This window comes from Buteo buteo, chromosome 6, assembly GCF_964188355.1.
Source record: "Buteo buteo chromosome 6, bButBut1.hap1.1, whole genome shotgun sequence".
Taxonomy (NCBI): Eukaryota; Metazoa; Chordata; class Aves; order Accipitriformes; family Accipitridae; genus Buteo; species Buteo buteo.
Window position 1 is genome coordinate 51,433,902 of NC_134176.1, and position 25,395 is coordinate 51,459,296.

Below are 25,395 nucleotides of genomic sequence, written 5' to 3' on the forward strand. Positions count from 1 at the left end.
TGGAAGAGATTTTAAATCAGTCTCCGCTTATTCCTTCTTATAATGCCTCTCCATTCACTACTGTATGATCAGAGTTGCCTTGTATGCCAAGACAAGGACTTTGCAAGAGATTTTAGAATGGCTTGGGTTTTCTAACTCCCTCCATAGCTTGCAGGCAACTTAAGGGCACTAACCATATTTAGTAATGTTAAATACAGGCCTCTTCCTTTCTTTTCTGACAGTATTTCAGAGTCCTGATATTTTGCGCTTTGTACTTCTAGCTTTCTGGACACTGGTGCAGGAATTCAACATGAAAAGAAGTGGCTTTCTCACTCTCTTTGAAGTTTGCCTGTTTTCCTCAATTACTAAACCAAAGAAAGATTTTTCTTTTAAACATTCTTTTTCTCCTTATTCTGCTCACCTCACCAAAAATACATAAGTTAACAAATCTCTCCTTGTGTTTAGTGTCATAGTGGTCTGTGCTTTGAAGTTGCCAACTGAAACAAGTCTGTCAATTCTCTGACTCTGAGTTGCTTATGATCCATATCACAATAAAATAAGAAAATAGTAAGGACACTGTGTCATTTGGGAAGTGGACAGTATGTCTAGTTATAAGTTAAAGTGGTCAAAACTAGGTAGATGTTATCTCATTGAACATTTTACATAATAAAATACCAGCTGGTAAACAGAAAGCAAAATCCCATTCTTGGGAAGCAATTAACTGTTGGCTGACTTCCAAAATATGATTCAATAATCAAAATAATAAAATATAATCACAAATATAAAATAGAGTCCTGACTATTCTAACACTAACTGAAGAATGGAAACAGGCAACATAAAACAAAGTAAACAGCTGAACGGAGAATCCATGTATCCTTATATTTCTTGTTCTGTAAGAATTGTCAGTAGAAACTTGGAAATATAAGTTTTCTGGCCACTTGAGAAGACCAGCTGGGGAGGTACATCATATGGAAGAAATATACTGAAGGTCTACCACTGGATGTAAAGACTCTTCGTTAAATATTTACTAAGTTCTTGATTACTGAATCCAATCCAAGGAGCAATTGTGTACTCTAATGAGTGGGAGACACAGCTCAGTTACAAAGCTAAACTAAGAATTTGTCTCAGAAAGAGCATAAATGTACAGCTCATACAATAATCCCTGCATAGATCTAATAACAGAGGAATATCAGCAGCACAATTACATTAGTGTAGAAGGTTGGATAACACAATAAGAAATGGATTGATACCAAAAATCTTATTCCATTTATTCCAAAATCTCTAGTTTTAGAATATGAACTAAAGATTTTTTATATCAGTACATTTCTTACTGTGTCATTTACTAATTTACTGATTTATTCTTTACTGTGTTATGTCTTAATAATTGGGGCATATTTTATTTTCTGAGAGAAAGAAGTAGGTGGAGAATCAGAATTTGAGTATCCCTGAGTTTTTTGAAACAGTAGTATGACAAATAAATCATATATTCAGCAAAACTTTATCCTCTGAAGAACACTGACAAAACATACTAGTGATTGGAAGGCAAAGTCTACATATTCATCCATTTATATGCTTTTTAAATTTTCCTCAAAGCTTAATGTCACTGAAAAGAAAAAAAAAAAAGCAAAAGGAGAAAAGAAACACTTCAAAATAAAAGTTAGTTCAAAGCAGAGGGCAAAAAGTTGAAAAGGAGTTTCCCTGTAAAATATTAACTCTCTGTGAAGTCTTTGTTTGCTACAATGTTTGGATATTAAAACTAACTTAACATGATGCATATTATAATAAACTAAGAAAAAAAAATAAAAAATTATTTTGGCTAAAAGAAAACAAAACAATGCAGACTGAAAAACATGCAAATAACTGAGTCTATACTTTGTATCTCATTGAAGAAGTGAGGCTACAGTTTCATAAGCCACTTGTACAGGTGTACAATATGTCAAGAAAAACGAAGCTATGATAATTACTGTCCTTACAGTAATTTTATCTCCCATATTGCTTGCTGGGAGTCAAAAGCCTGCTAAATCATGCACTGCTCAAGCAGAAGTCCAACAAAATGTCCATTGCTCCTGGAGGAATTTGCTCACAAGTGCCATTGTTTGTTGCTTTTCTGACTTCTGAAAGACACTCTAGGCTCTTGAAGTAATTGACATTTAGCACTTAAGAACTACTGAGGCAAATTCCTTCAGTAACCCACAGCCAAAGTTAGGGATGCATCGAATAACAATTATCATGAATCATATCTTTAGTATTATGGATGGCACATTGAACTAATTCAAGTGTAGAATCATCTTTAACAAAATCCTACAAATTCACAAACTGGAGTTTAAGTTTAAAAGTTAAAATCACATAGGAAAAAAATACAGGCTTTCCATATGTCTTGTTAGCCCTTTAGATTCCACAAACCAAAAATGCAGTTTTATGGCATTGAAATTACTTTTGTATTGTGTTATCACTGTTTTTTGCAATGTCAGATTGTTTGGGTTTTTGTTTTGTTTTGTTTTGTTTTGTTGTTTTGTTTTATTTTTGTTTTTTGATTGTTTGGCTTTTTTTTATCCCTAAGTTCATGGTGCAGATTTCAAGTTCTCTGCTTCCCACCATAACAAAGAAAATAAAAGAAAGCAGCTTAAAACCCCAACCAACACCAAATCTAACATGTGATCAGTAATGATTCTATAAAGTATTTTTAGGAACTGCAGCAAAATCTCACTTTTCTTCTGTTGTTGCATTAGGAGAGAAAATTTTCCTTAATATTCTACCCTATAAAATTATTGATGTGCATTGTTAAACAGGTCTTCACCCAGGAGAAGTCTTTTTCTCAACAGCAGTGTCCTGGTTTCTTTTTTTCTCTTCAACAAGCAGGAAAAGTGACTGCAATATACCCTGTCACTTTCTCACAGGATTTTCTGAAAGTTAAATATGTTTCAAAACATTTTGAGAATCTTGATTTACAGTTTCTTCGGAACTACGGCATTCTCAGTGTCACATTAAAGCCTTCATCACCTTCCCCCCCCCCCCCCCCCCGTGATTTCTTTATTGTTATTTAAAATGGGGGGGGTGTGTGTGTATGAGCATTATATAAAATAACATCTATCCGTCAGCCTCTGGAACTTAATAGTAATGTTGTTACCAGCTCAACAGAAACCATTTTGCTGTGTGAAATCCTACAGTACGAAACGGACTTCTTGTGTTCTTGCACAGCTGACTTCATTTACAACATTTGAGCAAGACTTCAACATCAGACCACATGTTTGATAACCGGAACATTTGCAGTAGGGCAAAGCCTGGGTGGATATTGATCACTTGGCTGCTGGGTCCTACAGCTGCTGTAACAAAGAAAATACATGTCTAATACTGCACCTCATCTAAAAGGAAAATTAGTACTTCTGAAATGGTACCAGTCCAACAGATTGCCAGATATTTCAGGGGGTACTGCCAAAGTCTGATCAGCAGAGAATCTGGAGCAAGGATCAGCTTTAATGAGGTTGAAGATCCTTGTGTAATTTTGAAGAGAAAAAGGGTTCTGCCATGTATCTCTTTCAGTATACAAAACTACTAGTATATTCTTTAGTACAAAAAGTAACTGCAAAGTACATTATGAAAAAATAACAATGCTTTACCTTTTATAGCACCTTCCTTCTAAAGTTTGAAGTATATTTTAACGCTGAATAATGAAATTTCACAATACACTTCCTAGATTCAGTTATATGAGGAACTAAGGGACAGGAAAGTAAACATACTTGCAAAACTGCATCAGGGACAAAGCAAAGATACTGGGAAACCTGAGTCAGTGCTTTCTGGGTGTCGGGGTTTTGTTGTTGGTTTGGGGGTTTGGGTTTTTTAATTAAAAAAAAACCAACACAACTTTGTCACTTAGGGGTTTTACATTTTTCATTATTAAAACAAATAAAATAATAAAGTAAAAGTGAGATTTCTTTTCATGCCTGTTTTTATCTCTTTTGTTCTTTTCAGAACACAAACTTTTAATAGCTTTAAGTGTCTCCTTTTTTCCTTTTTTTTTTTCTTTTTTAAATAGTTGGGATTTTGTTAATCAAGTAAATGAATCTACACTGCATAGCTATGTCTCTGTCTTCTCTGATTTATAACAGACACAATTGTCATGTGGGTTTAAATTTTTATGATGTTCCAGAGATTCCAGAAAACAAGTTCAAGCCTATTTCAGTGTACTTCATTTTACTTAAATTCACTGACATAGTAAAAGAAAACTGACCAGAGGATGATACTCTGTACTAGTGCTGAAAAGAGCTAACAAATACTTGTTCAAAATGTAAAAAATACCAAATCATGCCAAGGAAAACAGTCTGAAATCACTAGTCCACTTTACATACGGAATAATGTAAACACAAGTGTAGAAGTGTTATAGATGAAGCATTATGTTGTGTTAGGGAGTGTTTTGATTGTACAGAGCTACACAATTGCGATGACAAGGTTGAGTGCTTATGGCTAAGGATGAGAGGGAAGGCCAACAAGGCAGATATTGTGCTGGGAGGAAGGGTTGATCTGCTCGTGGGTGGGAAGGTTCTACAAAGAGATCTGGACAGGCTGGATTGATGGGCCAAGGTCAATCATATGAGGTTCGACAAGGCTGACTGCTGGGTCCTACATTTGGGTCACAACAACCCCATGCAGTGCTACAGGCTTGGGGAAGAGTGGCTGGAAAGCTGCCCGGCAGAGAAAGACCTGGGGGTGCTGGTTGACAGCCGGCTGAATATGAGCCGGCAGTGTGCCCAGGTGGCCAAGAAGGCCAACGGCATCCTGGCCTGCATCAGAAATAGTGTGGCCAGCAGGAGCAGGGAGGTGATCGTCCCCCTGTACTGGGCACTGGTGAGGCTGCACCTCGAGTCCTGTGTTCAGTTTTGGGCCCCTCACTGCAGGAAAGACATGGAGGTGCTGGAGCGTGTCCAGAGAAGGGCAACCGAGCTGGTGAGGGGCCTGGAGCACAAGTCTTGTGAGGAGTGGCTGAGGGAGCTGGGGCTGTTTAGTCTGGAGAAGAGGAGGCTGAGGGGAGACCTGATCGCTCTCTACAACTACCTGAAAGGGGGTTGTAGTGAGGTGGGTGCTGGTCTCTTCTGTCAGGTGGCTGGAGATAGGACGAGAGGAAATGGCCTCAAGTTGCGGCAAGGGAGATTTAGGTTGGATATTAGGAAAAATTTCTTTACTGAGAGGGTTGTCAAACATTGGAATGGGCTGCCTAGGGAAGTGGTTGAGTCACCATCCCTGGAGGTATTAAAAAAGCGCGTAGACAGGCACTTCAGGACATGGTTTAGTGGGCATGGATGATGGTTGGACTCGATGATCTTGAAGGTCTTTTCCAACCTAAATGATTCTATGATTCTACGATTCTACGATTATATTCTTGTCCAACATGAATATACCCATAGCCCTTAAAAAGGTTAAGAATATTAAGCACTTGGTATTTTTGAATGTCAGTATTAAATTTTTTCTGCAAGTGACTGTAAGGAAATTGTTAACTTAAATATTGGTTGTGAGAGAGGAAAGAAATGCCTCTCCTTTTTCAGTCATAAATATTTAGAGCACTAGGCTGGAGCACAGCTTAGAAGCCTAGCTCATTTTTCTGCCAAAGGCATATTAATTCTATTGTTCCCATTAGATATTTGTCTACCAACTCTTCAAATACTCCAATCACATAGAGTTTGCAATTTTTCCAGAAATTTGATTCTATATTAAAAAAACCCTCCTGTTAAAAACCCTGACTTGTTCTGCATGTAAGTCTTATCATATTTACTGCGAGCCACAGTTTGCTCCCCTCTTGGCCCACTCAGAGCACTTACTACATTTGTGTCCAGTCTTCCCACCTTTACGCTTAGCAGGTCCCGCTCTTCTGATCACTCCCTGAGCATCGTACTTACTAGACTTCTGCTCACACTCAGTCTATTCCTCTCTCCTCAATCACCCTTCTTGAAGTGCTAGCCCAAAAACAGGACTCCAGCTGAGGTTTTGTGAATATTTATAGAAACTGTACTTTGTTTCAAATCTGCCACATGCTTTTTCTTTCCACAAAAAGCATAACCCTGTGGTCAGCCTGTGGACAACTAAATCTCCTGAATCTCTTTCTGCAAAGCAGCTGCCTAGCCAGCTGTTCGTGTTTACTGCTTTCCCTCTACACATGTGGCCTTTCACTTTGTCATAGGAGGAAATGAGATGAGATTGATAGGATTTGGTCTTGGCTAATCGGTATTTGCTGTCGATCATTTCCTTGTTTGCTTTTAGGAATTGTTTTTCTTTTAAAAATGTTTGCTAATGTAATTGTAACAAGTGTAGCAATGTAGTAGCAAGAAGGAGTTATTTTTGATGAAAATTTGGCTTATGTCTACATACGAAGTTCTGTAGTACATAAACAAGTACACTACTGGTGAGCTTGAGTCAGCTTCCCTCTTGGAGGATCAAAGATCAAAATGACACACTAAGGCACCAGATAGATGCTGCACTTGCAATACGGGCACAAGGTCCTTCAATAGTTAACTCTCTATACATGCACATTGCTTACCCGGGACCAGCGAATTTTCAAAATGTTTCCTAGATAAAACACAATATTCTAGAAGCACAAAAGACCCCTTCACTGCACATTGAAACTCAATCCTTCCCTCTTTGTGCTGTTCTAGTAAGTAACATAGATATACTCAGCAACAACACTGATGGAAATTGAGGCAATTACAGCTTTTTTTCTGAGTAGCCTCAGTGAGGGAGGTTATCAGATTCAGCAGACTTGAAAACAGCCAAAATATTTAAATACCTTTTAATCTTTTCTTATGAAAGTTTTATTTCTTTGTGTCTGACATTAATTGTGCATCCCACCCGTGTTGCTGTTTTTGTGGGTGTGGCTGATTTAGGAAAATAATAAAAGTATTAGCCTGCTGGACTTCATTTTGTTAGAGTTTGTCTGGGGAATGGATATTTTCCTTGGGCTTTCTTTTGTTGCTAGTGTTCTGATTGATGGATTTCTATTGATTTTTATTATTTGATTCTTTTTCTTTTTGCTTGCTGGCTGTATCCTAATTATTTGCATATGTTTTTAAAAAGAGAATTAAACTGAAAGTGGATTTTAGATTAGCTCAAAATACTTGAAATATGTAATAAATCTAGAAGAAAATCTAGAACCTAAATCTTAAGAAAACCTAAGTAGCAATTCAAAACTTGAAATTGAATAGGAAACAGGTAAAATTTCTGTAACTGCAGTGTTGAATCACTTCATTGTTTTAAACTACTCTGTTTTAGGAGAAAGTTAGAAAGAAAGAAGACCTACTGAAGGTAAGCAAAAACTATACTACTGCGCTAGTCAGGTGGAATATATGTGACAAAAAGAAAATGTGATTAAAAAGAGTGTTACAGAACACTTAATTCCTTTCTTGAGTAATACAGTAAAAGCAAGCTTATAGTGAATACATTTTAGAATTTCCCTGAAAACAAGAATTTTCCTGAAACTTGATGCAAAATATTAAGTCATAAATATAGTTAAGTTTTGATTCTGTTCTGCCAGATTAATAGTGTAACTTCTCAAGTGTTCTATATCATACTGTACATATATAAATGAGTTTGTCTACTCTATGCACAGCTCAGCATAATACATTCCAAATTCTTTATTTCTAATCTACAAAAGGGGAAAAGGCACCAGGAAATAGTGTTTTACTACGGACACAATCCTTTATGATCTAGATATGACATACTGTTTTACCAAAACCAGTCCATTTTGATCTCAAGTATTTTCAATGTAAACATTGGAAACTTCGAAATAAAATCTATGTTCTATGAGAACAGAGGCATTATATACAAAAGCAAGAAGGAAATACATAGTGCCAAAAGACAGGTGTTTGGGAAGTTATTCTATGGAGTGAGAACAGAGTAGGATTTAAATTGCTTCCTCTCCAGGTTTGGTGATCATACAGTTTTCCAACTTTTACAAGCCCTACTCATCAGTTCTGATGACTATATAGGGAGTTTTGGAATCACTTTATTGCAGAACACCAAGAGAAGGGGCAGTTTCTGATGACATGGTTGACTCAAACTGAAGTTTGTTCTCTGAGATAAATTACCAGTGGAATACTACTGGGATCTGTGCTGGAATATATGTTACTCAGTATATTCAGATATGTTCTGGTAAAAGGGGTTAATAGGGAGTTGAGTAAGTTTCCTGATGATATAAAATGATTCAGACTAACCAAAACTAAAACTGACTGTCATGAGTTAGTCTTTTACTGACTGACTTGGCAATGAAATGGCAAATGAAATTCAGTGTCAATATATGCAAAATAAGGCACACAGGTGAAAACAATCCTGTACAAACGTGAAGCTCTAAAATAGACTTTTTAAAAAAATTGCTTAAGAAAGTGATTTGATGAGTCACTATCAGCAGCAAATTCAGAAATGGTCAAAAAAACCCCCAACCAAATAGAACTTTAGCAATTATTAACAAAGGAATTGAGAACTAAATAGCATAACTGTACCTCTGAATGAAGCAAAATTGAGAGTATCGCATGCATTTCTTTCAAAATAGATACAATAGAGTTAGAAAGATATGGAAAAGAGCAGGAAAATGCTGAACTTGCGGAAAGGCTGGTGTATGAAATAAGAGCTATTTAACTTTGAAAAAAAAGGTGATGGGAGAAAGAGACTAGTCATGAAATACCTTGGAAAAAGAATAAATGCTTCTCCCAACACAGAAACTGCAAGGAGGAGGGTGCAGGCATAGAAGTTTAATATTTCTTTAAGAGGTTTAAAGGAGATTTGTTTTTTTCCCTACAATATGCAATAGTGATTACTGCAATTCACTGACACAAATATATTGTTTATAATTATGTTAATGGGTTAAAAAAAAAAAAAACAAAATAGAAAATTTCCTTGGAGAAAAGTGAGTAGGGATTATTACAAGCAAAGATGCATTGATAGGGATATGAGCCCCCTTCAGGAAAATCCATGTGATCCATATTTCTGGGAGCTAGCAAGATATAGAAAAACAGCTGCACTCTTCATGCATCTTTTCCTGAACCATCAGCTTCTGGTTACTGCCAATGACAGCAGACCAGGTTAGATGGACCATCTTTCTCACAGCACAGTTTATTCTTGACTATTTTTAACTGAAATATACTCACAATATTAACATTTTTTCTGATTTAAATTAATTGACTTGCTTTTTTAATGGACAGTTTGCTCTTGATATACAAAGAGATGATGATATTCATGCTTCTTCAGAATATTTAACTTATTAATCTTAGTTGTTTGGAGGGAATTTTAATATAGGCATGGGAAAAGAAAGTTTAATGGGTGATGTTGCCTATTTTTGTGGGAATGCTAGGTGTTCGTAGTGAATGATAACAAGAGACAGATGAAAATACTCCTTTCTCTAGGTTCTTTCTACCAAATGTAACATTTATTTATTTTATAGTGTCCAAATCTGAATCAGGTACCCTGTATTAAGAATGTATGGCCAGATTACATGCATGTAGCAATATGTTAAGAAGAAAACAGAAGGAGAATTAGAGGGAAAATATATAGTATCACGTCATAGTTACCTAAGTGGGGGGAAGTGAAGGAATTCAGATCATAACTTGGATTTTTGAGATCTCCAGGTATACTGCCATTGGTACTACTGCTAATAAAATTCAACCAAACTCAATTTAAGATGGGGAGTTTAACGCATATAGTAAATTCTTAGGCTATTACTAACAAGTAAAACTTATACCAATTGCAGAAGATCCCATATTCATGCACAAAAAAAAAAAAAAAATTGCTTTGGCCTGTCTATAGCTAACTTTTTTCTCTGTTCTAATCACCTTCATATTACACAGGAAATATTGGATTCATTCTGTCAGTGCAAGTGAAATATTCCCCAATTACTGCATGTGTCACAAGGGCTAAGAACAACGGTACAACATCTGTGGTGGAGCTGAAAGTTTTGCAAAAACTTGCTTGGCCAGCAAGTTCTCTTTCTCTCTTTATAGCTTACTAAGCTCATTATGTAAATGCACGCGATGATATTAAGCAAGGAAATTTAAGACTGAACACTAAGAAAAACTTTCCATGATGACGATTCTGGTAACTTCCTGAGAGAAATGTGAAATATATAAAACTGGACTAGATAAAAGATTGGTAATTGTGTCCCAGGAACATCTATTCAGCAATCTGGTATTGAAAGATGATTAGATACTCTGAAGGATCTCCTTTACCTCTGATTTCTATGATCACAGAAAACCAATAACATAATGCTCCTGAACCATTTTTCATACAATCTGCACTACTGCAAAGTGCTATTTCGTTATGTGAACCCTCAGTGGCTGTGCTACCACAGTTGTCCATTGTTGTCGTAAATGCCAAAGGATATCAAGGCCAAGGGAAAACAAGACAGGCAGCAAAAAAAGGTTTTGGCAAGGAAACTAAAAAGGAGAAGGGGCAAAAAACAGGATTATGGGCTCCTCTTGTGTGAGAGCCACTTGGCCTGGAGTGACAAGTGGGTGCTACTGTCACCCCAGCTGCCAGCTGCAGCAGGCATTACTGTTCCTTCTGTGACAGTGGAATTCTCATCGTGGTTGTGTAACCAAGCAAGCTAAGGTCGCTGTCATCTTGTACTAGAATCTCATAATTTATGAGATGCAAAATTTCTAGATAGCATTTTAGTTTCAGGCTTAATTACAAAGTCAGGACTGTTATTTAATTTTATCCTTGCAACAGGCCTTGTCCATGCTTAGAATTGGGAAGCAATGAAATCCCTTTTAGCACTTTTTTTTGTACCTTCTGTTTCTGAGGACTGGATAGAGTTCTGTGTATCACTCTTTCCCTCATACCTATTTGCACATCCTGGGAAATAACTGTCCCATAAAGCCTGTTCTCCCCATCCTGCTCTTCCGTTTCCCTAGTGTAGTAGTTTACCCTTTTATTCCCATGAGTAGTGTCTGAAAGGAAGTCATGGGCTGTTATAATTATTTTTTATTTTCTGTGCCATGTATCTAATCAGATCATAGATATCTTATTCAGTATTGCACAGTTTTCTAATGGGTTACAGTTATGTAAATGAGAACACACAACTTCTTTAATCTTGCTTGATTCCTTTTTCCCAGATCAGTTTGGAATAACAGAAGTGAGCTGCTCATTTTGCATCCACTAGATGCCTCATGGTAAGCTAACACCAGGACTTTTTTAATTTGAAATTCATTGCTGTGTCAAGCAGAAAGATGTTTTTATTTAACACAGGAAAACAATTGGATGCCTGAGGCACCTGCGTTCTATTCTCATCTGTCATTAATTTACTATGTGTCTTAAGCAATTCATTGAGACCAAGCTGTTTACATTCAATCAGCTAAATGTATCTGAATAAACAGAGTGATCTGTCAGTTTTTTAAATGAATCTGTAGATGTTTAGTGTATCAGAAAATCATACTTCACTATTAAGTGCTTTCACATGAATTTAAATTCCTAACTTTTCTAAATTTGAAAAGTTCAGACTGAAGATTTTTATTTTTCCCTTGGTTTCAGCATTTGTTTCATGGATATAGAATATCCACATTGCAGGCTGCTTTAAGAAATGCTTGGCCTTTTAAAGGGTGTTAATACCTTCAGATAAAAATATGCTATAAAATCAAAATATAATAATATTCACGGAGAGGGAAAAATTATAGAGTGTAGGAAATAAGGAAATAGTCACTGAGTTCTCTTTCTACCTCCTTCCTACAAAATCAGGGAGGAACTCACATCCTGTTTCCTAATCCCTGTGATTCTCATCAGCAATCAAGCTCACTGATGATTTTCTGCTCAGCAATGTTGCACATTGCATCAGAGCCACATGATCTGGATCATTTTCAGCCAATTCAGTCCCCTGTTATGCATTTCTCCTTTCTTTGCTTTTGACCAATGCTATAAGCCTACAAATCAGCTCAAGTTACTGAATTTTTATTGAAGTCTAAAAATATCTAAACTACATTTTTGGATCAGACACTAGGCTTTGGACTGGGCTCTGACACACTGGGTAGTACACTCAGATACTGCCTACAACCTTAAAGACTGCATGCATTTGAAAATATTTTCTAGGCTAAGCTATATTTTAAATGAGGATAGTAAAAGTCAAGAATATCTTTAAAGCTTGGACTCATTCTGCTGATGTTACAAAAATATGAAATAAAAACACCAAACTTGAATTACACTTGTGTCAAGAGAAGCCAGTTACTAAGTGCTGATCATACAACCTCTGCTCTGGCTACCACAAACAGATGGGATTAAAAAGCCTCTCTCTATATATATACCCCAAGGAACAGATGGATATGAGTACTCAGATCCTGTTTTCCCTGACCCATCAGCAATTTCTCATCTTCTACCATGAAATTAAACTGACATGACCTTTTGGGTTTGACCCATTCATCTGCAAGTCACTATTTGTACACTGTGTCTTGAAAATGTTTTCTGGCATAGCAACTAGTGTTGCAAAGAAAGAAAAGTGTTTCCACAGACAGGAAACTTCAAAGTACATTCCTCTACACTTATGTAAACATTTTTATATAGTTATTTCTAAGTAAATGGTAAGTCAAAATAGTCTACCAAAACCTGCAAATGCAAAACCCATTTTTTTTCTTTTATTTCATTTTTGCATTTACTCTAAGTTAAATTTTGTAAATGCTTCTTACTTCTTTGAACTAGTTTATCAAGTCCCCTAGTCCATATAATTTATTTACAAGATTAGATTGTCCAAGACTGATACAGATTTCAATTTTGAGGCTGTAAATCAGATGTACCTCCAGTGAAATGACTGTGAGAATCAAATCTGTTATATAAAATATATATTTCCTTCTTAATTGAACCTTGTCCAAAATCCTAATTAGGGAATATTCTTTTTATTTTGTACCTATTTCTATTGTATCTGCCACTCCAGAGGTCTGAATTCTTTTATAATGAGAAAAGAAAAGTTAATCTTAGCCTGCCTGTGGACTTCTTTACAATAGGTGTCTCAAAACCTCTTCTAAAAAGTGCTGTTTCTCAAGCTGTCTCCTGCCCACTGCCCAATATATTGCTTATTGTATCAGATGCACGCGTTTCTGTTGGTTTTTTCTTAAGTCAATATTTCTGTACTTCTTGGTTTCTGTTTTCCTAAAATCTGTTTAGTCTGAATTTGGTAATGACTCTGGTCCCATAGTGTTTGAAATAGCATTACTCGGTGAGGCAGTTCCAAATTCTTAATGAAATGGTATTTTCTACATCTTTATTCATTGCTTCATGTTTCTGAAAGCTAAGACTCCTAAAATTCCAGGTATCATAAAGCTTACCTCACACATCCAAGCCTATTCATTCCTTTGAAAATCAGAATGGATCAATTAAATAACAGCAATGTTAACAAAGATGAAAGAAAATTAAAATGTTCAGCCTTTGAGTACTTAATTATGTGAAGGCTTGTCTGTGGTTTCTGTTAATTTTAGTGTAGACTGAAACAGGACTTCATGTACTTCTTACACAAATCATTTCTCTTTGAATTGGAGGATAAGTCTAATAGTCTGCTTCATTATGCAGTCTGAAGAGCATGAAAAAGAAACATCTGAAAAACCATAAACAAAGAGTCATGGTTATATAATTACGAGCTGTTCCGATCTTTTATGTCAGACAAAAGGGACTTAAGTCCTGAATTTATGTATATGTAAACTGGTGAAGTCTTATAGCTGAGCACAGGCCATCCCCATTTAGGATTTCAGAACTTGCATAATGCCTTTCCAGGGTCAGAGGTGCGTTATCAAGATAAGCTTTAATGGCTCTCCTTACTTTTGAAATTATCTGCTTCAAAACTAGTTTTCTGTAAGTACATTCTGCCTTTGAGAGCAAAGGGCCACTTTTGTTGTGACTTTTTCCCTTCTTCTGACTTCTAAGCTAGATGCTTACTTCTGATTTAACCTTGACTGATTTTTAGTGTTACCTGTACTCACCTGCCAACTCACAAGTTAATTAGTCAAGGACTAAAGAACTAAAGCTTCTTTAGAGTTGTGAATTAAACATTAGCATACAACAAAGAGTTAGTATAGATATATCTGTTTCTGCCTCTTGGTGGGTAAAAATAAAGCCTTAACTCTTCTTTTGTTCCTGAGAAACTTAGACAAAAAGTTGGGGGGATTTTTCCTCCATGGAAGTACCCCAGGCTACAGTCCACCTAAAGTCAGTTATCAGTCTCTTAAGAAGTAAAACAAGATATTTCATAGCAACATGCTGACAACATTTATCAGCTAATTCTAAATGTTTACACAACTCTGCAGTGATTTGCTGTATTTCTGTAATACACTGTTGAAATTGAGACAATTTCAGCTAAAAACATTGTGTATAGAAAATGTATGTTGCCTTCTAAATTATCAAGTTAAAGCCCAGAGCTCTAACTGGGTCAGACATGCAATCTGGAGAAGGTGTGGGAAACCCAACCTAACAGAAAAACTCAAGGCATCACTACTGACTGACTTCTTTCCCTCCTATATTCCTAGTGTCTTCATATTTGAAGTGAATCTGAAATAAAAGTGCTGTTTCTCAGTGTTGCTGTCTTGGGTTGGTTAAGACCATCTGGTTCATTTTCTAGTTGATAACAAACTTGAAGGAGGCATTCTGGCTGATGAGAAAGACAGCACAGAATCAGATAAGAACAAGATTGGTGTCCCTATGGAAGAAGCAACCAAGAAACATGAAGGTTCTCTAGGAATCTTCAGGAAATTTGTATCAATTATTTCTGACTTAAACTTCCTTAACCAGAAAGATTCACATCTTTATACTAGCCTAGTGATATCAAGTAAAAAAAGAATTGTTGCATGTGTTAATAAGGCTGTGGAATGATCTCACATGAGTTTGTGAAAGGCATGACATACACGTGGGAGGCCTAGTAAGTGCCAGACTATTTCCGTCCACTTAATAATTTTATTTAACACACAATTATCAGCTAGTGTTTTTGCTTTATAGACTTGGTTTGTTGTTCTTCTGCACTGATTATGTACCTTATAAACTGCAGGAGGAAATGATCTTTGGTAGATGATTGCAATCAGGATGATAATATATAATTTTGATTAATCAAGGGAGTTTGATTACTTTTGATGTTGAACTTAGAATAATCCTATGCTGGAAGAAAGAGCTGTTTGCTGTCATTCAAGATGGGTAATAACATAGAGTTAGGGGAATACTTATTTATGAGTCCTCCAAACACTGAGCTGTAGCTTTCCTAAATTTTGTCTGGAAAAGGTAAACAAGACACAATACTCTATAGTGAACTCCACATCAGTGATACATTTATGAGTCCATACATTGTATGAAATGCCTGTCTATTGCCTGAGATCTCTGGAATAACCCTCATTGATTTATGTGTACCATCTCCTAAAAGACTTTTGTGATTATTATCTTCAGTACCTTTTTTTCTCTTTTTTTCCCTGTGCTACCTATCTTGCCATTCCCACAAAACTCACACTAAGTGCACCTCTGTGCAGTCCACAGTTACGTCCTCTTGACAGTCTGTTAGATACTGTATGCATAAGTTTTAACTGGAAGTCAGTTCTGTCTATTAATTTGTGTAGATTTTCCTAAATTTCCTTAGAATTGTCAAGGGTCATGCTGCATATTTACTTAGTTAATCTTTGTGGCACAATTCTGTATTAGTTAACATGATCTTTCTACCTCTTTAACAGATAGGACAACCACATGTCGCATGAGAGACCAGGAGACAGTATTGGGTGATGCACACTGCATGTGATCAAAAGGGTGTATTAAGAAGATTAAAGAAAGGAAACTATAAAGTTACGGTGGGCTACTGACTATCTTTAAAATCAAATGAGCTAAGCCTGCCATTCATATTAATTTGAGGACAACTACTAGAATTAATGGTTATTCACATCAGACAGCAGAGGTACCCAGCTTTGGAGCTGACACAGATTGTGATGGAGTCAAGAAATACAATTTTAATTACAGCATGTGTTAAACTCACATTACAGATTGCATTTGTTTCTCCTGTATTCTCCTGAATTACTTCTGTGGCAATAATTAACTTCACGTAAAAGTTATGTATTCCACTGCCAAGCAGAATCACACCTACTGTGACAGAAAGACATTTATAATGCATTTCATTCTGTTTTATTGATCTAGTTGGTGTTTTCTACTGTAAATTTAAGCAGAACTGCCAGGGTTACAGAGACTAGGAGAAGTGATAAAGATACCTTTCAATCACTTTCTGTGCATGCCTGGATGAATGCAGGGCACCGAGCATCTGTTCTAAACCAGAGAGACATGAAGGCTATTATAAAAGCACAACCTAACGCTCCCTTCTGGCCTCAGTGTTTGGTCTGGCATATAGACATTCTCATCTCTATTACACATAGCTAGGAAAAGCACACTGAAAACCTGTTGTGGTAATATCACCATTTGCAATTATGGCTTAGTGGAAAACTGCTATATGTTATGCATGAAGGTTAGCATACAGTGACAAATAGAAGCATGTCTGCAATGCCACTGCTCCATGCACAGCCAAAGAACACTGAAGGTTAAATGTCAGTTGAGCCACAGACATGAGATATGAAATGCATTCCAAGATTTATTACTATTGTAACAGCAAGGAACATTCCAGCTATAATGGAGAAGAAACACTTCGACCAGTTGAGAAGATATTCCTAGGGATAAATACTAACTTAATTTGCTCATAGCTTTTGGCTGCAGCACCTGCATGTAAACACAGAGTCCCGCAACAAAAAAATGAGAAGCCTCATCTGTGTTTCCTGGTGTTAGAAAAATTTTAAACCTAAGTAGTGAATTGTTATCCCTAGTTCTTAAATGTTCTTTTGAATGCCTCTTTGTGGCTCTCTCTGAGGCTGCCTGGCCTCAGGTGCGTGATGCGATGCTGGCTATAACCAGTATTCCCCTCAGAAATAAGCAGCTTCAGATTCCAAGGTCTCCAGCAATGCATCCACTCCTCAGAGTTACGTGGACTCTCAGAGGTGCTTTTCAGTACAAGCGAACAATGCAGAACTCTTGACTGATGAATACAGTATACAGATGAACAGGAGAACAGTTTTCTAACTTAGATGTAAGCACAAATGTCACGTTTTTGTTCTGGTTTCAAAAAAGTTCTACAGATCATTTTTTATGGTTTGCAAAAATTAAAGGATGTTTTGGATCAGGCTACATTAATTTAAAACACTAAAATCAGGAGCTTAGAGTCTGTGTCTAGCTTTCTTAAAAGCAAACTAGAATAGTTTTAACACTTCACAACTCAGTATACCTATACATATTCTGAAACAGAAAAGTCTCAATCTTAGCTCCTTTAAAATCAAATCAGTAAAGTTTATGAGGGAGTTAAAAGCGAACCGATTTAAGAATATATCACTAGACAAACAAATATTGCCCAATAGGAACGGAAAAATGAAGTTGAACATGTCTCTAAAATTTGATCTGTAATAGCATGGGTTTGAAAGACAGAAAAAAGAAACAAACCAGGCTTTTTCTGTTTTGTTTTTTTTAAACCAGGGAATACCAATATTGCTATAACTTAAAATAGGAGTATAATTTTTTGATGACTTAACTCTCAGTACTGTGTTCCAGATTTAAACCTGGTTTAGGTATGAAATTTAAAAGCATTGAGACTATTCTCTCTCTCAACAGCTGCTGATTCATATAAAATACAAACCACCACAAACCACCACGTTGCCAGCATTTTCTACACATTCTGTTATAGCAGGAACAGAAGGCTGCTTTGGCAAGAAAAATTTCTACTGTTTGAAGAAGTTTGCACATTTGAGTTTCTTTTATCTAAAAGCTATCAGCATATCATGTCTCTGACTAGCCAAATAACCTCATACAAAAAACATTAAAAGAAAAGGATGGGTTGGGTTTTTTTTTTAAACCAGCATGCCTAATCAGATTCAGGTTACTGAATTTCATGGCAAGAGTATGTTCATTTATACTTTCTTGCACGTTCAACAAAGTTCTAAGCTTACATTTTTACATTATGGATTTGAATATTTTAAAGGAAAGAAAATAAGTTTTTTTATGATTCTTTTGGGTTTGTGTGGCAGGGTTTTGGTAGCGGGTTAGGGGCCGCAGGGCCAGCTCCTGTGAGAAGCTTCTAGAAGCTTCCCCGGCCCCAAGCCGGACCCGCCGCTGGCCCAGGCCGAGCCTGTCAGTGACAGCGGTAGCGCCTCTGGGAGAGCGGAGTTAAGGGGGGAAACCTGCGGTGAGTCGGGGGATTGGGATGGAGGGGAACCCCTCTGTGGGTACCGAGGTCGGGGAGGAAGGAGGGGAGGAGGAGCGGGGGAGGAGGATGATGCCCCCGCAGCCTGCGGGGAGGCGGCAGGCTGTCCCCCCCAGCCCGTGGAGGGGAGCGGGGGAGCAGATGCCCACCTGCAGCCCGGGGAGAGAGGAGCCCACGCCGGAGCAGGGGGATGGATGCCCCCCAAGATGGCCGCCGCTCTGTGGGAAAGCCCGCGCTGGAGCAGGCTGTGCCTGAAGGACTGCAGCCCGCAGAAAGGACCTGCACTGGAGCAGTTGGTGAGGAGCTGTGGCCCATGGGAAGGACCCACCTTGGAGAAGTTCATGGAGGGCTGCCTCCCGCGGGAGACACCCCCCGGCGGAGCAGGGGCCGAGCGCGGAGTCCTCCTCCCCCTGAGGAGGAAGGAGCGGCAGAGACAAGGGGTGAGGAACCGACCCCAGCCCCTGTCCCCTGTTCCCAGGGACAGAGAACCGGGAGTGGGGCTGAGGCGGGAAGGTGGGGGGAAGGTGTTCTCAGGTTGGGGTTTACTTCCCAATATCCCAGTTTTGATTGGATTGGTAGCAAATTAAATTGATTTTGTTTCTTCCCCAAGTTGAGCCTGACTTTTGCCCGCAACTGTAATTGGGGAGTGATCCCTCCTTGTCCTTGTCTTGACCCATGAGCATTTTCTTTATATTTTCTCCTCATCCCAGCAGGGCCAGGGAGGAGGAGTGAGTGAGCACCTGTATGGTGCTTTGTTACCAGCTGGGCTTAAACCATGACAATGATATGTCACCAAAAAGGGTCCAAGATCCCTTTGCTAATGTAATGGGCTGCCTTGAAAAGTACGGAAGTCAACACAAACATTTACAGAGGCCTTCTAGACCTATAAACTACCCACAGAGCATGGAAAGCTTTTCTTCTAAGAATGCCCAAATGAGTTATAAAAAAATACTTTACTTTTATGTCCTCATGGCCCATTAAATCTTTTTTAATGCAGTGTTATTTTGAATCAATAGTTTTGAATGTACCAAAGTACAATAAGCTGCAGTTTTCACCAAAAAAAGAGCTTGTTATTCAAATATGTCTATTTTCATCATCCATTCACTAAACAGTATTAACCTCAGTCTTAAAAATGTGGACTAGGATTCTGCAATTTATTCAGGCAAATAGACCTTTCAGGTTCTGGATGCAGTGTTAAACACAATTTATCCATGTAAGCATTCCTATTAGATTCTTGTCATTTAATACAGTGTTTGTGAATTTTTCTTCCTTTCTGCTCCAGTTTTTTTATCACAGATTCTGAAAATGACTATATTGTTTTAATTCAATGTCTGTGTAGCACTATTCTCAGTGAGAGACTACAAATGCAAACTCTGTTTTGGGACTAAACATTGCAGAAGATCATGCAGAGGAAATCATTTCAATACAAATCTACTTTTTTGAGAAAATCATTGCATTTCTAAATCTATTACCCTTGGAAGATAATGAGGAGGTGCTCCTGATTTCCAGATCCTGCAGCACTGAGAAATCAGCATCATGTAGTTCCCACCTATTTTTGAAGTCCAAATCAGTAGTAAATGCTTCTTTGTACAAAGGCATTATTTTGCCACTACGAGAGGTTGCTACGCTGGCTAAATTTAGAACTAAATATGAGCTGTAGTGACCAAAATTTTCTTCCTCATATATAGGCAAGATACCTGCGACTACCTGAGAGAGCTTCTTATAGCAGAGGCTAAAAGGTGTTATAGTAGTGGCTAAAATGCTATGACAGGAGACTGGCAAGAGAGCTTAGACTCTAAAAAGATTTATTTGAGAAAGCACAGAAGAAATAAGTACTGTCATTTCTTACAAGTGCTGAACCGAAGGAAAGAGTTTTAGTTAGAATTTTGCTCAGAATGACACTTTATGCTGTAACCTAACAGTTGTGCCAGAACTAGGATGTGCAACCAGCACTCTCAAGGTTTCCTTTTGACATTTAAGCCTCAAGGATAACCTTTGTTTTATCCTATAGTATGCTGAAAGTATTTTATTTACTGGAAGCAAAACCTTAGTCTCCAGTTAAGGCCTGGGGCAGCCAGTGTGGTTTCACATCACAGCAAGGGAGAGCAACAGGATTTTTACAGCTGTACAAAGATACACACATTTTTCTTTGTATCCCAGAAACACAATTCAGCAAGATTCTTCATGGTATTAGACTTCAGTTATAGCTGAGGTGATCTGGAAAGGAACCATGAGCATAGTTTTTGGCTTTGTCTTGGTTGTCAGTTGACCACAGCCAACAACTAAGCATCCACCAGCCACTTGCTCATTGCCTACCCCCGCCCCTCCTGCTTTCCCCCTAGCAGTATGGGGGATAGAACTGGAAGAGCAAAAGTGAGAAAAAAATTGCGGGTCAAGATAAGGACTGTTTAATAAGTGAAGGAAAAAGAAAAAAAGCAAGTGATACAAAGGCATCACTCAGAACCTCCCATAAGCAGATTGATGTCCAGCCAGCCTCGAAGCAATGGCTACTTTAAAAAGATTACCCCCCAGTTTTATTGCTCTAAAGATGCAAGATGGAGATCAACTACCACTAACAAGCTCTGACATCTTCCTTTGTTTTAAAAAAAATTTTTTCTTTTTTTTTCCTTTTTTATTATTTTCATCTGCCTCTTTAATTCTTCTCAACAGGGACTTATATTAACAAAATAAAAATCTGACCTTACAAATTTCTTACTTGGTTTTAGATGTCATGAGGTTTGAGCTATTCAGATAATGTCAGCAGCTGTCCTTGATGTTCACCCATCCTGAACTGACCCTGAACTGAATGTTTGTCACTAACAAAAAGTTCTGGTGAGTTTATTATTGATTTTCAAAGTTTTTCTTTTGGGGAATTTTTTTTCATGTACACACATGAGAATGCTTTGCAATGTAATAACTTGGGATGTACTGGAGGGGTCTGTTTCTGTTCTAATAACCACTGTCATGCAAAATACCTGATTCCAGGTCCCTTTTAAGTGCGGGAAAAGTTGTATCTGAAAGAGAGACCTTGATTTTTGCCATCTAGGGCTGCTTGTCCTTGTTAGATTAGGCACTGACACAGAAGGCCTGCCCTGAGCATATTTACAGAGATCATAATAAATTAAATAACCTTTATTGAGGATGAAAAATATGACCTTGTCTTTAGTGTTCTAGATTACTGGCAACTAACTTAACCTGAGAGTTTAAACAAGTCACGTTTGCGTTGTTCATTTTCTAAAAGGCGGTAAAAAACCCTCACTCCCATTAAAATCAGATACAGCTGAACGTGTTGACAGATGTCTACCTCAGGCATGTAGGTTTTTCTGTTCCTATGCAAATGTTGTTAATTCATTTCCTAAAGCAGTTAGGCACATTAGAATTTTCTTGGCCTAAAACTCATAAATGTGACAATTTCACGTCCAGAAGGTAGACAGGCGTTGGCTTTAAGTCCTAATAATGGCAGCTGTCTGTATAGATTGGATTTTAATATATTATTTTGTACTTACGATCCAAAAACTAAGGCACCGAAAATTATTATTTTCCTAGCTTCACCTTGCAGCTTTCTGTAGGTCTCCTCCTTGTCTCTCTAAATTGTGAGACAAGAGGCTATTGCCAGGGAGCAGCAGGAGCAGCTGCTCTGCAAAGCCAGTTGAGCTGGGAGCCAAGGGTGACGGCCGGAGAGGCTGGGGCCAGGAGAGGGCTGCCATCCCAGCGTCCCTGACGAGAAGGGCAGAGCGGATCTGGGGATGGTAAGTGGGCTCAGCCAGCGGTTCCGTGGTGGGTGGACAGGTCTGCAGTGACAGAGCGGGTCCGGGCTCAGGTGCGAGGTACAAGATTGAGCACAGACGCAGCTGAAACGGGTCAAGTAAGGCTGGAGGGCAAAGGGCTGAATTAAATGCAGCTCCCAAACAGAAGGGCAGGATGCAGACAAGACTTCTCATAGATCTTCCGATGGAACTCTTTTCCAAGGTCTCACAGCTGCACCAGATCAGGATTTAGCCCAGGCTAAGGGCCTGGGGAGGGGAAAAGAGGTTGCAGGATCTGCCGATGGAGGGAGAGCCCTGACAGCTGGGCAGGTACAGCGAGCCTGAGAAACTATAGGACTGGTGAAGGCTTCTCATCTATTTAGGCAAAATTCAGCTTTGTTACAGTGCTAGAGTAGATTTACGTGGGAGAAGATGGATGACTGAAAGTCTGAGAGAAGGTAACGTAGCTTAGGGGAGCTAGCAGTAAGTAGCTCTTTATTTTTTTCCACTCTCTTCAGCTATTCTGCTGTATTGTTTGGTCGGGGCTGTTTGCTTTCAACCTGGATTCAAGTATGCAAGTCTGAAGAAATCAAGATTTTGTGCATTAAAGATAGGCAGTACCTGGTTATGTTGCATCCTTTAGCAAAGCCATTTCTACTAAAAAATTACTTTGAATAGCAAACACATGAGGGATTTGTGAAGGAACAATGACAAAAAAAAAAAAAAAAATGTTTCTTCATAAAGATGTTATTCAGATAAGGCTCTATAAGAAATATCCAGTCCTTAATTGCTTAAATATAAATTGTATGTCCAAAAGAGAGAAGTTCAATGGATTTGGGAGTTGTTTGTTTGCTTTTAGACTTATAAGAATCAAGGTACTACTTTCTAAACAAGACATTGCAGTATCAAATAAAATGTGAACTATATTTGTTTTAACGCTCCATTTTTAATACCCTTTTATTTTTTTCCAATCTACTGAAAAAGAGTAACACTACTGCCTTTTCAATTGCACAGTAAGTTTAAAGCTGTTGCCTGGACCACAGGTGGCAGTACATGTTTAAGTATGAATATATCTAAGCAGCTTGTGTCAGTATAGGAAGAAACTTGATCCTTGCTTGTTCTAGTTCAGCTAATCAAGATCAAATATTATATTTCTTAGACTATGTGAAGACAAACCCGAGTTTAAAAGGTTGCAGTATGTGTGGTAAAGTAATATTAGAGAACATGAGAATGAGACATGTTTATGTCCTGAAGTAACTGTGATTACAGTAAGTAATGGTGTGGAATAGGAAAAGGTTCTGTATATTGTCTGTTCTGAGTTCTGATTGCTTTTTTTAGGCAGATGAATTGGCTTATCAAAGCTAGACATGGATGGATTTGTTAATGGCCCCATTTCTACCCAGGCATGTATAAGCTCCAGCATTTTTCTAATCTGCTTTGGATTTGTTTACTTTTTAGTAAAGTGGGCAGTGGTTACTGACAGGTTTTAATATAACTACCAGAGGCTGACTCAAACTTTCAAGAGACTATTATTCTGAACAAAAGTATGTTAGAAAAATGCTAGGAAGCTATTCACATCCAATAACAAAATACTATTTTTGCCATCTGTAGTAGCTAAATAATATATCTGCAATAGTTAAATATTTTCATTTTTGTAGCAATATGGAAGAGAGAGTGTTTGAAAAATGAATTAGCTACTAGACCGTTTTCCTAGATTCTTCTGGATATTATTTACTATTTCTTTTTATAGTGTCAGAAAACAAACAAAAAAGTAATGATTACACATATGAAAATAGTTGTAGTAGAATTTCTTGTCTTTAGACGGAAATGACCTTGAATTCAATTTCTGCAAAATACGTAAGTAGCATTTTTTTTGCTACAATGCTGTGTCTTTTGAGTTACTTTTCCAACGTAAAGCACCTAGCTCGGAGAACTGTTCTAAAAACACAGTCATATTACTATTCTCAGACTCTAATGACTAGACAACTGTATTTATATAGAGTTTATAGTAAAGAGGTTTTGTACTATTGTTACCCACATGTGAAAGATTCCCCCCCCCCGCCCACATATTATATGACCCCTGGACACTGATATAGAAAAGTCTGCCTTTATTTTACAAGGTTAATGTAACATGAGCGAAGCCATGAATGAGCAGCTCTCCAAGGACCATATTAGGAATCTTTTCTAAGCATTGCCTCAATTAATTCCTTTTTCTCAAATATATGCATATATTATACATGTATATAGATTAAAAAAATATTTAGAAGTTGAATACAGTATTACATTAAAACTCCTATCAATGCTCTGTACAATGTAATTATTAACTTCCTTTGGTGGAAATACCTTACTAGATAATGCATGATACATCCTAGGGTTACCTTTACCTTCTCCATCATGCCTGACATTCAGACACTGATTATCTGGTATCCTCAGTTTTATTCTGGCTCTTTCACTTCCAGTTCATCATCTCAGAACAATACTTCAGCTTTGTTGTCTTCAAGTGCTGGACTTCACATGCAATATCATTACCCTTTTATCCTTTTTCTCTGTAGTATCGAGTTATCTCAAAGTTAACTAGGTTTTTGCAGTGACAGTGCTCCTCCAGTTTTTAATCTCAGCATATTTCATTAGTACTCCTGGCCTTTGTGCAAACACCATTAATGAAAATGTGATAAAATCCAGCACTTAAAAAAGGATGTTTCTAGATATAAAGTAAAGATCTTGTGGTGTAGATGGGATGGTGAGATGATGTAGATGCTTTGACACACCAAGTAGAAGAGTTATATGAATTTGTATATAGCCACGCTGCTTCAGAAGAGACTTTGCATGAGTTTTGTTTCAGCAAATAAGATAAATAGTTCACTTCAGACATTACCTTGGAAGGTTGTAATAAATTATACTTTCTCATGATGAATTTTTCGTATTAATTTACTTCATTGAAATATGGAAGAGAATATACTCTCTTCACCACATTTCTCCTGTTCCATTAGGGGTTTTTTTGAGTTCAGGACAGGAGATCAACCTGCAGGTTATTTCTATTGTTTTCTTACATAAACTTTAACTGATGTTCCACCTGAGTTAGAGTGGGGAAAAAAGTGCATTTGTCTTCTAGGGGAGAAAAAAACCAAAAAACCAACATATGGTTGGCATGATGAGTCCTAAAAACCTACTATATTACTACATTTAGAAATGGAGGAAATACTTTTAAACTTCTATTATTATTATTTTATCATTAAAAGGGGAATTTTCTGAAATTACATATTTTTGGTGTTTCAGAAAGAAATATAATCTCTTAATTCTATGAGAGATAAATAATTGAAAAATGAAATGCCTTATCCTGAGGTTTTGTGATTCAAAAAGAGTCATTTAAGGCATTACAGATTTTTGCTGGAATGTGATCTTCCTCTGTAATGCTTAGGGGTCTAATACATTAGTTGGATATATAAAACAGAAAATAGCACATAG